At 39.1% G+C, this 12,065-nt stretch overlaps 1 protein-coding gene across 4 annotated transcripts in view; it reads right to left on the bottom strand.

The window, feature by feature from the left end:
• Window positions 1-12,065, bottom strand: part of il1rapl2 (interleukin 1 receptor accessory protein-like 2) — a 518,624-nt gene that overhangs the window by 268,045 nt on the left and 238,514 nt on the right. The window lies entirely within an intron of this gene.

The raw sequence follows: 12,065 nt of genomic DNA, 5'->3' as shown, positions 1-12,065 counted from the left end.
TAGTACCAACTGAGCAACCTGTTTGAGTATTGTTGCTTACCAGGTTTCTTGGACATGACAGTTCATTGTACTGAAACCAGATTTCAATCCAACAGGGCACCTTTGGGATGTGGTAAAGCTTTTGGAATGTACAGCTGTGTGATGCTATCGTGTCAATACAGACTAAAATCTCAGAGACATGTTTCAGCCACAAGAATTAATGTGGTTCTGAAAGGGCTCCAACCTTTAGAAAGATGTAGCCAATAAAATGCCCGGTAAGTATAAATACCAAACTCTATGAAACACTAACAGACTACACGTCCAACATCTAACAAAATTCAAAATCCTGGGACAAAACTGAGGCACCACAACACAAACAGGGTGTGTAATGCAACCAACTCTGTCTTCATCTGAGAGTAAACCAGGAAGAAACCAAATTGGAAATTTATGATAATAACTTTGATAATGGGGATTTTTAAGACTCAGTCATCCCATTTAAAGCCTTAAAGTGAGACTATTTCTGCCTTTTTAAGAACTCCATCCACTCTATAATGAATCTATGATGAATGTGTTTATATTTTACTGATATAAAGTCAACAAGCAAAGCACCATTTATACAACAGTCACTGTGTAATACTGACTGATTTATTGTCTGATTTTTCCATTACAGCAGGTGTCAAAGTTCAACAGAACACATTTGCACTGACGGTGAGAGCAGTGATTGTCGGGTTGATTACGGTCAGCAGTCGCCTCTCACAGCAGATGAAGGTAGCATATCTGAATGTGGAAATCATTCACTCTCAGAGGGCAGGGGTGAAAATGGTTATGACACAGGCTTAAATATTTTTTTCTCAAACATTTACAACAGGCTTTTGACAATGCTGACAAACCCTCGGCAGCATTGGTAGCTACTTTGTGAGCTTGCGGGAAATTCAAAATCCATGAATATTTCAGATTTTGGAGAGGAAACGTGGAAAGTGGAACAAAGACAGCAGAAACACTTGCTGATGATTTTGTTGTAGGAGGAAGAACATGAGCTACGACTTGCAAGGCTTATAATTAAGGTGATAATGTAACATCTTGCAAAAGGTTCTACACAATCTCCTGATCATAATGCTGCGAAATCATTTGCATGCATTACAGTTTAATGTGCAGGCAGAGAATCACACTCTACACTCTCTCTCTGTGATATGTCATTCGGCTCATTTGTATTTCCTGCTCTTTACTTCAATTGTTTTTTTTTATTTAGCTTTTTTTCTTTTATGCATCATCCTTGACAATTTTCTCTGCCACAACATCGTTTATTCTCTCTTTATCTCCTTCCTACCTTTTATTTCTCTGTGTCTGTAATTACTTTCCACATGGTGGTTCTTTAAGTGCATAAGGATACTCACACAGACGCAGGTGAATAATCCTCGCTTCCGACAATGGCACACTTCTTCAATAGATGAGCAGATATCACTTATTTATGCCCTCAAAACTTCACAACTACACCTTTGCACTGCTAACATAAAAAGGATGTGGGGAGAGGATAGGATTCATTGGTTGGGGAGATCAGGTGACCACCCCAAGTGCTGGAAACAAGGAACAGTGGGCCCAGTTTCAATGAATATTGAATCTGGTTTTCCCAAACTTCTGGTCTTCATCTGTTCAGCTTTCACCAGGTCACCAGGATGACGTCATTATTTCTGCTCTTTTTAGTGCAAAACTCTGACTGACAACGTGGAAAGGCTAAAGGAAACTAAATTACCATCTGAGGAACATCTTTGCTCGGACAGAAAGCAGGTCTACATGTTTCCCAATAAGCTACTTCATATCTTTTTAAATGTGTTATCTTTAGGCACTGTAGCAGCAGGGTGCTTACATTACCTGACTCTATATTAAAAAGAAACGTCTCACAGAGTAAACTCTTATATCTATATTATATATCTATATTATTTGCTGAGTTGAGTCACATTTTGGTATCCAAATATTTTAAAGTCTGCCCTTCAGTTCAGACTCATGTAAGTCTCACAAGAGTTTATGAAAGATGATGGTTTTTAGTTTATGTGAAAACAGTTTTCATGCATGAATCCTTTAATGTGCATGATTACCCTAAAATAATCGTACCTTCTGTCCTTTCGGAAGTGATACTGGATATGTGTGTGTGTATGTGTGTGTGTGTGTGTATGCGTGCATATAATATGCAAGCTGGGGACAAGAAGTTGCCAAATTAATGAAATTTTTGCTGGCGGGCCAGACAGGCAGCAGCTAACGCAGTATTATAAACACAAATGTTCACCTGGACCTTTAATTAAATTTCAGCTATTTCTGTGTGAAAGGGGGAACAGGGGGCTGCAGAGAGAGGACAAGAAATGTAAAAGTTTTTTCTTTTGGATGGCAAGACGTTTTAGCTTCTTCCTAATGAGCAGCATAATTGCCAATCAACCCAAATGTAGTGAGAGAAGATCTCTAGCCTAAATGTTACATAACATTTTACAGTATTAGGCTTCAACAAATGGTATTTAAGCTTTAGTGTTATATAAGAGAGGTATTTAATCCGAAATATGTGTCGCCCCATGCAAAACATACAGAATACATGGGCGTTTAAACTGCACCACACTGTGTGGCACAGATTTGAGGCGCTTGGTCTTGTTTGTAGTAGCTTGATGTCCTCTGTGTGCGTTTTATCGACGACAACAAATGGTGCAGATGTAAAATTTGTGGCTGCTTAAATTTTCTGACTTGTTGCTTTGAATGTGCTACAGTAATATTAGCAACAGTTTTGCACCTATTGCCATTTTTAACAACCAAAAACTTAAATTATATTACAGTTAATTACTATAGCTGCAAAACAGTGAAGTTTGAAAGTAGTACTTCACAAAGAAAGAAACCAGAAGAATAAACTGTGCCTTTCCAATCACTTATAACAATTAATAGATCTAAATTGTATAAGAAATTACTGTTTGTGATCTTTAAAAATATGTCATATTGTATTGATTTCTAATCAGATTCACTGAATTGTTTTTTCCTATTAGATTTTATGACTCTGAGAGACTGATTTGCAGGTGTTATTGCTTTAGCCACAAGAAAACTAGTTGATCATCATTTAAATTTGTAGCCGTGCATTTGAGAGCATTAATTTATCTCCCTAAGCATTGCTGTTATTACTGTGTACAAGCTTTTATGCATTCTGTTTGTTGAGGAAATTATTAGATGACAACAGATTGACACTGTGACAGAAACAAATCTGCTTCTGACATCTGTTCTCAGTGCAAATGCTGATTTATTATTATTCAAATAAAATACCAGCTATTTACCAGCTATGTTCATTCACTGTATCTTGTGAATGAACATCCCACACTTCTTCATTGTGCACGATGCACTCTGCGTTTGGCATTTTGTGTCTCTGCAAAATAAAAACCAAAATAAACCCAACACATCGCTGATTATTTTGGCTTTGAAAACGCTTCAGTATTAATTGTTGCTGTCATTTTATTACTCTAGTAATCAACCAAAACTCGAAGCAGTGTGATAAACAGGTAAACGGTGCAATACTGTTTCTCCTCTGGAAAAAAAAAAACAGGTTGGAAATTTCTGGCTTCTGCCTTCAGATTTAATACAACATCATTATGTCGTCCAGGAAGGGAAAATATTGCCTTCATTTCCTGCCTTTTTCTGACTACGTTGCTACCTTTATTATATCCCTTTGTGTTACTATCTATTTATTTCCATCTCTCTTTTTTCCAGTAATTCATTTGAAATGGTGTAATGGAGGCTTTGCAGAGGTAAAACAACCAAGATTTAAATAATAAGAAAAAAGCAAACAAGATAACAGTTTCCATTTTTGCGAGTAAAGATAAAAAGTGTCTGTGTCCGACAGGCTGAACAATCTCTCCTTTTTTCCTCTTTCTCTCATCATTTCAGTTTATCAGGTTTATCCTGAAAAACCTCAATAAAACCTTCAACCTAAATGTAACCAGATACTTAAGTATTCCCCGTGGCATGTGAGTATTTCTCATCATGGTACAAATTATGCAGCTGTGACAATGTTTATCTGTTAACAGCCACAAGTTTCGTTCTTAAATTAAAAAAGTGACATTTTGCACACCTGGCTTTTAACAGATGCTTCATTGTGTAGATCACAGATCTTCTGTTAAACTGAGCACAAAGTGTCTGTTTCAGCGGATCTACAGTATGTCTGAACAAAGCCTCGTTAGCAGAGGGAGCTCTGCAGGGATCCCCGTTATCTACAGCTTTATTTCCCCTGTAGCTTAATGAACTCTAGATTAAAAGTCTCAGTACAGTCTTTCTAAATATGCTGATGACACGGCTTCAATGGGCCTTTTACAAAAGGATTTGGGTAAAAATGGGATGAAACTAGGAGAGACCGGAGAAGAAGTACACAATACAATGGGGAAGACGGAGAAAGTCTTATTTGAAATGTTTTGAAATGATTGCAACCTCGGGGTTAAAGGAATAGATTTAAAAATACATGGAAACAAAAAAACAGCATAATGTTTGCTTGTTCTGTTTGGTGCACAACCTAAATTAATTCAGGGGTGGACCACAATTTTTGCACTAAATGCAGAGTAGAAAAGTCGGTGACCAAAGTTAATGCTGTAACTCATGTGTGAAAATGAAAACAGAGTCTGCTTAAATCTGCTTTGGGTAGATTTTTGAGCAACTAAAAAAATGTCCTAATTGTCTCATTAAAGAAAAACATGACCAATGACAACAGGGGGATCTCAGTAAATAGAAAATTTAGAAAAAACAGTTGCCACAAGCTTGGACTCAAAGGTACAGTGTGTAAAATCTCATGACTTTCATGTCAGTAGATTACAGCCAACTTCTGTTTTCTTACCAGCTCAATTTGAGTGCATAATTCAAGCCACGGTGGCTGCTGTAGGACAAACAAATGCAGTGAGTTTAGGCTGTTAGTCTATTATTTACCTCTTCTGTCAATGTGTCCATGTCTATTTCCTCTGTTGAAAACTGTAAAACTTAAAAGTAATCCAATACAAGTCGATGAGTCAGTGAAACTAACTTCATCCAGAAAACGTCTGTAAAGCGGATCTAGCGTTGTTAGCAAATAAACTCTTATACCCTTAAATCTCTAGTACCATGTAGCTATCAGTTTTATGAATATCAAGTTTTAAAGTAGCAGTGTAAGCATGAAAAATACTTTCACACCAAATGACTGGGAAAGAGCACCATCAGTACAGTTCAGTCCTTATCAGTTAAAGAGGACTCACATGACATAGCAGCTGGGATGTTGGGAGTTGTTTTGGATCAAGACTGATCCACAATGACTCCAACTTGCAACTTATAGAAGCTAAAATCTCTGCTGCAATCTCTGTGTTAACAAAATACTCTGAGGACTACGTGGCTATAAATAAGCTAACACAAACAAAGTCTAATTCAGTTTTAAAAAAAAGGTTCCTAAAAACATCTTGACTATGTGCTGTCAGCATGTATTTTACCATTGTCATTTACTCCTCAACCAAATGTCCCACCTTTACTGCTGAAAACATTTCCCCCATTATTTTGTCCTTCTTCTTGCCCTTGTGTATCAAAATCACCTTCAGGCAAATAGAAAGCAATTTGCTGATGCGGGTGACTGATCTCCAGCAATGCCAACCATCCTGCCACGGTGTTTTCACTTTACTATTTCACAGCCACACAATGACGGCCGCTTTAGTCACCCTGGGTTCAGGTGTTTGTACCCGCCTGAGTGCCACATGTGGACAAATCATAGTGTTTATTTCCCTGATGAGAAATTGATACACTTATGGCTACCTGTCACCAGAGGCAAACGAGGGAGCGATGTAGGAAGATAGGGAATAAAGAGAAATGTGTGCAGTGCCTTGCTAATGAGCTATCCCTCTACCTCTTTAGTAGCCTGTTTTCTTCCATGGTGAAGGGCAGAGAGGGGACAGGGCTGCTGTCCTCGGACAGGTCAGGGCCTCACAGCCAGGGACAGCATCCCACTAATCTCTCTCTCTCTCTCTGTCTCTCTCTCTCTCTCTCTCTCTCTCCCCCCCCCCCCCCCCCTCCTTTAGCCATTGCAGCAAACTGGCACAAAGCAAGTTTCCATCCAACTGCATGGCAGACTTGAAGTGAACTCTGACACTGATTACAGTCTAATGCACACAAGAAATACGATACAAGCAATGGCAGAGATGAACAGCCATCATCTTAGGAAGGTATGATGGGCAAGTCTTACAGTAGCCTATGTCTCTGACTTTATTTAACAAAAACACCAAACATTTGAAACTGAAGCAAATGTTTTTCGTTTTGCAGTTGAAATTGGTTTTTCATTCTGCCAATTCGTGGCATTAGCATTTACATTAACACTTGGATGGAAGCCCCAACAGACTGCGCGGTGAGGTATCGTATGCTGCTGAGAAATATGGCACAGATTGAATCATTACAATACCTGAGTAAACTCCTGTAGCAGGAAAGGCTTGACTGGAGGGAAATTATTTATCTTAAGCAAGAAAAAGAGAGCACATCAGAAAATAGAAAGGGAAATCACAGCACTTTGCAATTTGGCATTTACCTCTGTTCCTCTGTATAAAGCTGATGCACTACAGCATGTTTTTATTTGAACAGAAGTGTTATTCTCCACTTTGTAGCTACTGCCAAGTACTATAAGAAGATTTTACATTGAGAATCCTCTATGTAAACTGGAGGGTTGAGGTCTAATTTTATAACCATGACCCCAGTAATTCCCATACCCTAGCTATATCATAACCATACTTTTCAGTCATTAGCCATTATGGCCGCATTAATGGTGACAATTAAGGGCCTGCTGTAGCCAAGTACCCATTAACCACACGTCACGGGAACTTTATACAAAGATGCAGAATTCAGCCAGTACTCCAAACGATACTTTCCCTTTCTAACAGTATGTGCTATCGACACAGGTACAATGCATATCTTGTCATATAATCCCAAAATGAAGCCACAAGATTAGGTATTAAAATAAGAACCCTTTATATACGTGAGATTTCATAAAAAACTGGTCACAGAGAGAGACTCCTGGGCTTTAAAGGCTTCTGTCTTTTAACAATAACTTTACCATAAAGGTAATACATCATTATTATGATGATATCATTAGAAACAATTATATTATAATGGGATTCAGGTGGGAATGGGAATGTTATAGCATGTAGGGACTGAACTTTATCCAACATGTTAATCAGTTTGATTGTTCAGTCTTAGGATTGGGTTCTAACGCAGCAACATCTGATGCTGAAATATGAGGCCAAGGCCAAGTGTGAAATGCAGCTCCCCAAAGTCCCAGGTGAAGCTAGACCCACAAGTGAATTCTAATCAACCCCCATATTAAAAACGCTAACAAATAAATATAAGATAAACAAATGATTTTGCTCCGTTAGACCCAAAGGCACTCTCAGGAGTTATGTGTTTTGGCTTTAACTTGTTTGAAAAAAATTACCATTCCATCTAATCAGGGAAAAAGGAAATTTAAAAAAAATGTGTTTACATCACTGTTAAACTTTCAGCAGTGTACTCAGTATTGGAAAAATATATTTAGCGTTAAAGTGCCAGGATCTGAATTTAACACAATTTTAAAATCCTTGACTTACAGTCTTGGTGAGTGAAAATCTGTCTTATTTTATTTCATGGATGCAGCTTGCTAATCAACATGCTAGCAGCAGCTAAAATGAACATTAGCTAAGATGCTAAGATGAACTAAATCAAAATGCTAACATTAAGGTCTTACAATATGAAGTGAAGAAACTGACATCTTTTTCATAGAGTTCATTGTATCAGTAAAACTGCTACAGAACAAAATTAGTATAGACTTTTAGCTGTTTAACTATTTAAACTGTCTGCATGGATCCCCCGCCCCCCTTTTAGTTTCAGTTAGATCAGAGTACTGTGACTGGAGCTTGTAGATGAAGCTGTAGCAAATTAATGAGAGAAGTTTGTAATTTTAATTAACACATAATGTTTATCTTTGACTAAACAAGAGACAAATTATAACACTAGATGCTGGATGATGCTGGATATCAGCAGAGACTATCTGGTGATTCATTTATTGATGTGTGTTGACCTTATGCTAAGTTCTTCATTAACCATTAATCTGTGCATCCCTGATTATTCATCAGTCTATCATCCATCATCATCATCCATCCACCCAGAATAAACTCATTCAGACACTGGATCGGTCATCCATTCATCAGTTAGCCAGTCAATTAGCCATCCATCCATCCAGTCAGCGAGTGCTGAGTCTGTTTGAAACAACCAGTCGGATCAGGTCATGTGAGTAATGAAGAGGAAGAGACAGATTCACAGAAAACCATGGAGTCATGACCCACATATTATCCATCTCTGACTCACGTTATGGCTCCACTCAAATTTCTTTCTCCACTTGCCGGCCGCTCTTTTTTCACAGCCACCACTGTTTAAACCCTTGACTCATCTTTTCACAGAGAAGACGCTGGCCTCTCAGGGGACAAAATTACTGTGGATGACTCTCATTTCTTTCCCTCTTCTCTTTTTTTATCTGAGATTCATTCACTGTTTTCCTGACATCACTCGTGAGGGATCATGATAGCAAAACTCCTCAGTTATAAATCTGGAATTATGCATTTGTGATGGCTAAAGAGTATCATGTTGAATTGAGACATAAAAACCACTGAATAAAGTGACACCTCTCACTTGTACCCTGTGGCCATCTGGTATCCTTTCGCAGTTCTACTTTGAATCTTACCCCAAGTGCAGCAAACAAAAGTTCTAGCATGGTGCATCCACCACAGTACAACATAATGCTCTTGAATTAGAAATGAGAAGATAAACAAAGCTGCATCTAAACATAAAGTGTGGACTTTTGTGTTTCCTGTAAGGACTGTTATAGTCCCTTGTGCTACAAAGTGTAGGTTGGCGAGAAGAAGAAGAGGGGAGAACAGCGGCCATGCAGGTGAAAAAGGCCCTTGACTTGGGTAGTTGCCTTATGAAGGTACAGTTGAGTGTGTACGTACACTAGAAATACACTTAAATAGTTGAAAAGTGGTTATACAACTACACTGCTTCTCAAGTGAGCAGCAGACAAACTGGGGGCTAAATCTGGCAGCTGCCTGCTTGTGTAACTGACAAAAAGAAACACCAGTGGCCTGAAGAAAACCTTTGCTTCCAGTTCTCTTCAGCCCAAACGTCCACCATGAACAAAGACAGCAGATTTCTGAGAAGTTTATTTTTATTCTTTGTTCAGACTTTCGCGCTTTCATGCTCATTTTAGTTGTTCTTGCACAATCTTTGTCACTGTGCAGACACACATAATTTGAAACCTACTTAAATTCAGCTAATGCAGGTGGTGGACTATACTTCTGCGGTGAGTGGTCTCGGTCTTAGGTTGAAGATGTAACAGTCTAGTTCAGACAGGCATTTAATAACAGCAGGCCAGAGGAGACTGAATGTCAAAGAAAATGTTAGACAGCAGCGAGACATGTACTGTAATTGTTGGGCTATAAGCCGCTACTTTTTGCACAAGCTTTGAACCCTGCGGCTTTTAGTCAGGTGCGGCTTTTATATGGATTGTCCATGATTTTTGTCATATCGTAAGAGGATTTGTTTTGTTTGTTCCGCTGTTGTACGGCACTACGTTGCCTGGCGGAAGGGCATGTGATCAGACACACAGTATCAGGGTTCAAGAGTGGTATGTTGGTCACATGTCCGTCCGCCAGGCAACATAGTTCCGTACGAAGTAGCTCGAAAAACAAACTTCAAAGTAGCGCTATGCGTTCAGTGAGAGGCGTGGATGACGAGCGGCGATAAACTTGCGAAAAGCAAGTTATGCCCAACTCCACCAGTGGATTCTGACAGCGTGGAAAAGTGTGAAAACATCCACGATCACCAACGGATTTTGAAGGGCTGGAGTGCTGCATGATGGAGAGGAGGACACCGCCACGGCCCTTCTGAGGGTGTTCGACTCTGACACTGACAACGAGGATTTCTTTGGTTTTGAAAGTGACAACGAAGGAGAGAAGCGGAGAGTGGATGACGAAGCCATCCTGAGCCTGTTCGTTTCCGACACTGGAGAAGAGGACTTTGGTGGTTTTAGTGCGCAGGAAGAAGAGAAAGATGGTGGTGAATGACTGACTTTTCTTCTTGTTAAAGTCATGTCACTGCACCTGAGCCTAAAAGGTAGGCCGAATCTATTTTTCTGGTGTGCTGTAGGTTATGGTTATGTACTACATTTGTTACTCATTTATGAAGCACAGTACATGTTTCGTACTTGTAATTACCGGTACTTGTACATATACCTAAAAAGTTATGCAAATATGTACCCGTAAGTTATTTTTCAAAATATTAATAAAAGGGGTGTGTCTCCAAACAGCCATCTCTTTCCTGACAATTCCCTTGCATATTTCCCGTGCATATTCTCTTACATATGATAAGTCAACAATGAAACACCTGCGGCTTTTAGTAAGGTGCGGCTAATGTATATACAAAACAGGATTTTCCCCTGATTTTAGCTTGTGCGGCTAATATTCAGGTGCGCTTTGTAGTCCAGAAAATACGGTAAGTGGAATAAAAAAACTAAGGTAGCTCAAAGTTAGTTCCCATGAAAAATATCTTCCAGTGTAGGAGCACAGGCACTGAGTGGTCCTATAATAGAGGAGAACTCCAGGAGCAATATGTTCATGAATTTTTGGGGGGATACGTGCCTACTTAGATGTCAGACTTAATTTCAGATGGTGCTGCACAAAGATACACACAGTCAGTCAGTGGCTCGACACATCTCCCAGTGCCTTATGCCAAGAGATATCCATTTTTAGAGAACTCTACATTAGGACACAGGTTGGATAGAGGCTTCATAAAGTACCAAACTAAAGTCTTGAGCCACTCCTCATTTCTTGGCTTCACAGAAGACAAGAAATGAAGCTTCTAGGAGCCCTTTGTCATTTTAAGGTGTCTTCTTCAATGTCTTTGGCTTTCTGAAGGTATTCTGCTTCATCACCCAAAGTGCAGTCCACCAATCAGATCATTTTCACAGGAATGTGTTTTATTCAGCTATGTATCATCATTAAAGCATTAAATAAAAAGGCTAACTCAAGGGACAAACCAGTCTTGTATCAACACATAAGTGATACTAAAAACAAGCATTATCTGGTTGCTATTTGCTAGGTCTTCATCAGATCAGTGAAGATGCAAAGGAGAGAAAGTTAGACACCAGCTAGGGAGAAACTTGTCAGAGAAACATGTCACATGACAGGGTGGGACGGGATCTCTCTGTGACTCCACATGAAATCTCTGGTGGTAATGATCCACGCCCTAACTGGTTTTTTTGTGTTTTTTTGTGTTTTACACACTTCGTTTCAAGCGTTTCAAGCCACATGATTAATAGTGTGTCAATGACCTTCTTAAGGGACACATCCTACTATGTTTAAATACCCGGCACTCTCCTCCAGCTTTAGGTTGAACAGAAGAAACCTCTTGGATGAGAGATGAAACATCTCCAATCGTTTTCTTTCCCAGCTCCTTATGAAGCAAAGTAGTCCTTACAAAGCTCTGTATGTAATGAACTGTGAGTGAAAGTCATTGTATTATTGCCATAACCTGGTGTGTAATATAAACTGATGCTAAAGGACACCTGGGCACGTTTGCACAGGCTGTTCAGTCCAGAAAGAATAAGATTATAAGATATATGTGTAAGGAAGGAGTTTCCTTCATTTACCCTCAAGGACAGGGTGAGAAGCTCGAGCAGTGGGGAGGAGATTAAAGTGGAAGAGCCAATTAGTTACATCTAACTAGGATGCCCGTTGGCAGGACTGATATTCAGCTATGAAGAAACCATGATGAATTCTCCCAGCTTGTTGGTAGGAAATATATCATTTCCATTTGAGAGTGGAAACCTCTTAAGATACTCTGGATTGTTGTATTTTATTGTCTAACATCCCCATTAATAGCATTTAAAAGTCAGTTTTTTTCTTATACCTCTTACAAGAGGAAAGCCATTTAACCACAGATATTTTATGAAGTCCCACCACTATCTTCATTTCTTGTTTATTTAGATAAATGTTGTTATCGTTATGTTGGTTTCGCTGCTCAGAGGAAACCTCGGCTACTGGGACAAA

Source organism: Neolamprologus multifasciatus, chromosome 2, assembly GCF_963576455.1.
Source record: "Neolamprologus multifasciatus chromosome 2, fNeoMul1.2, whole genome shotgun sequence".
Lineage (NCBI taxonomy): Eukaryota > Metazoa > Chordata > Actinopteri > Cichliformes > Cichlidae > Neolamprologus > Neolamprologus multifasciatus.
The sequence above is the reverse complement of the archived record's forward strand: the minus strand, read 5'-3'. Positions and strand labels throughout refer to the sequence as shown.